Consider the following 3,350-nt stretch of genomic DNA (forward strand, 5'->3'; position numbering starts at 1 on the left):
GCATCTTCAGAGCACTAATTTGTAATAATTGTAATTTGAAGGTGGTTCCGGGGATTTTAAGGTGCGCTGAAGACGATGCAATGATTTAAAATTGTGTCCGACGTTTCGTTTTCGCAGGAAACCATCTTAAGAGCACTAATTCGTAATAATAGGAATTTGAAGGTGGTTCCGGGGGTTTTGAGGTTCGCTGAAGACGATGCAATGATTTTAAATTTTGTCCGACGTTTCGTTTTCGCAGGAAGCCATCTTCAGGGCACTAATTCGTAATAATTGGAATTTGAAGGTGGTTCCCGGGGTTTTGAGGTTCGCTGAAGACGATGCAATGATTTAGAATTGTGTCCGACGTTTCGTTTTAATAGGAAGCCCTCTTCAGGCGGTCCGTATACAGAGGCGATCTGTATATGGAGGCGGTCTGTGTATGGAGGCGGTCCGTATATGGAGGCGGTCTGTATATGGAGGCGGTCCGTATATGGAGGCGGTCCGTATACCGAGGCGATCTGTATATGGAGGCGATCTGTATATGGAGGCGGTCTGTATATGTAGGCGGTCTGTATATGGAGGCGGTTTGTATATGTAGGCGGTCTGTATATGGAGGCGGTCTGTATATGGAGGCGGTCCGTATATGGAGGCGGTCTGTATATGGAGGGGGTCTATATACGGAGGCGGTCTGTATATGTAGGCGGTCTGTATATGGAGGCGGTCTATATATGGAGGCGGTTCGTATACGGAGGCGGTCTGTATATGGAGGCGGTCCGTATATGGAGGCGGTCTGTATATGGAGGCGGTCCGTATATGGAGGCGGTCTGTATATGGAGGGGGTCTATATACGGAGGCGGTCTGTATATGTAGGCGGTCCGTATATGGAGGCGGTCTGTATATGGAGGCGGTCCGTACACAGAGGCGATCTGTATATGGAGGCGGTCTGTATATGGAGGCGGTCCGTATATGGAGGCGGTCCGTATACGAACGCGGTCTGTATTTAGAGACGGTCCGTATATAATGGCGGTCCGTATATAAAGGCGTTCTGTATATGGAGGCGATCCCTATACGGAAGCGTATAGCAAGGCGATCCATATACGAAGGCGGTCTATATATATGGAGCCGGTCCGCATACAAAGGCGATCCGTATACGCGAATTCGAGGTGAAACCGCGAAAGGCTCATTAAATCAGTTATGGTTCCTTAGATCGTACCCACAATTACTTGGATAACTGTGGTAATTCTAGAGCTAATACATGCAAACAGAGGTCCGACCGGAGACGGAAGGAGTGCTTTTATTAGATCAAAACCAATCGGTGGCGGGTTCGCGCCCGACATCGTTCAACTTGGTGACTCTGAATAACTTTACGCTGATCGCACGGTCTCGCACCGGCGACGCATCTTTCAAATGTCTGCCTTATCAACTGTCGATGGTAGGTTCTGCGCCTACCATGGTCGTAACGGGTAACGGGGAATCAGGGTTCGATTCCGGAGAGGGAGCCTGAGAAACGGCTACCATATCCAAGGAGGGCAGCAGGCGCGCAAATTACCCACTCCCGGCACGGGGAGGTAGTGACGAAAAATAACGATACGGGACTCATCCGAGGCCCCGTAATCGGAATGAGTACACTCTAAACCCTTTAACGAGGATCAATTGGAGGGCAAGTCTGGTGCCAGCAGCCGCGGTAATTCCAGCTCCAATAGCGTATATTAAAGTTGTTGCGGTTAAAAAGCTCGTAGTCGAATTTGTGTCTCGCGCCGCCGGTTCATCGTCCGCGGTGTTAACTGGCGTGCCGCGAGACGTCCTGCCGGTGGACTTAGCCCGTTCACGCGGGCGGTCCAACTCAATCCTGCCGCGGTGCTCTTCATTGAGTGTCGAGGTGGGCCGGCACGTTTACTTTGAACAAATTAGAGTGCTTAAAGCAGGCTAAAACTTCGCCTGAATACTGTGTGCATGGAATAATGGAATAGGACCTCGGTTCTATTTTGTTGGTTTTCGGAACCCCGAGGTAATGATTAATAGGAACGGATGGGGGCATTCGTATTGCGACGTTAGAGGTGAAATTCTTGGATCGTCGCAAGACGGACAGAAGCGAAAGCATTTGCCAAAAACGTTTTCATTGATCAAGAACGAAAGTTAGAGGTTCGAAGGCGATCAGATACCGCCCTAGTTCTAACTGTAAACTATGCCAGCTAGCGATCCGCCGACGTTCCTCCGATGACTCGGCGGGCAGCTTCCGGGAAACCAAAGCTTTTGGGTTCCGGGGGAAGTATGGTTGCAAAGCTGAAACTTAAAGGAATTGACGGAAGGGCACCACCAGGAGTGGAGCCTGCGGCTTAATTTGACTCAACACGGGAAACCTCACCAGGCCCGGACACCGGAAGGATTGACAGATTGAGAGCTCTTTCTTGATTCGGTGGGTGGTGGTGCATGGCCGTTCTTAGTTGGTGGAGCGATTTGTCTGGTTAATTCCGATAACGAACGAGACTCTAGCCTGCTAACTAGGCGTATTTAGACATCTCAAAGGCCGGCCGGCTCGGGGTTCGCCCCGTTGTCGCGCGCGGTTTTTACTGTCTGCGTACAAACAATTCTTCTTAGAGGGACAGGCGGCTTCTAGCCGCACGAGATTGAGCAATAACAGGTCTGTGATGCCCTTAGATGTTCTGGGCCGCACGCGCGCTACACTGAAGGAATCAGCGTGTCCTCCCTGGCCGAGAGGCCCGGGTAACCCGCTGAACCTCCTTCGTGCTAGGGATTGGGGCTTGCAATTGTTCCCCATGAACGAGGAATTCCCAGTAAGCGCGAGTCATAAGCTCGCGTTGATTACGTCCCTGCCCTTTGTACACACCGCCCGTCGCTACTACCGATTGAATGATTTAGTGAGGTCTTCGGACCGATACGCCGATGGCGTTTCGGCGTCGTCGATGTGTCCGGGAAGTTGACCAAACTTGATCATTTAGAGGAAGTAAAAGTCGTAACAAGGTTTCCGTAGGTGAACCTGCGGAAGGATCATTAAAGTGATAATAAAAATTACACAGTTTGTCTTTATTTAGTCGAACGAATTTTTGTCGCTGACGCTCGGTCGAAAATATCTCGCGTCGATCTTTAAGTCGGCCGCGATTAAATTCGACGACTACGACGACCACTCGACCACCGTAAAAAAGGGGAGAGAGGAGTAGGAGTAGGAGGAGCGCCGACAAAATTCCGGGTACCTAGACGGAACTCGAAGCGCGAAACCTAGTTTCGCGCTCGCCGTCGACAAGGTGTCAAACGATATTCGCCCGGAGCACCGAAAAGTACTTACACCCACCCGCGACCCGCGAGGAGGTGTGTATATAAACTTTAAACCGGCGCGGGTCGTCCGAACGCGA

General features: G+C 50.8%; 1 pseudogene; it reads left to right on the forward strand.

Moving 5' to 3' along the window:
- The first annotated feature begins 1,064 nt into the window (after positions 1-1,064).
- LOC132695950 (small subunit ribosomal RNA) lies at positions 1,065-2,994 on the forward strand (annotated as a pseudogene).
- The last annotated feature ends 356 nt before the right edge of the window (positions 2,995-3,350 follow it).

This window comes from Cylas formicarius, unplaced genomic scaffold (genome assembly GCF_029955315.1).
Source record: "Cylas formicarius isolate icCylForm1 unplaced genomic scaffold, icCylForm1.1 PGA_scaffold_16__1_contigs__length_5364039, whole genome shotgun sequence".
NCBI classification, from domain to species: Eukaryota; Metazoa; Arthropoda; class Insecta; order Coleoptera; family Brentidae; genus Cylas; species Cylas formicarius.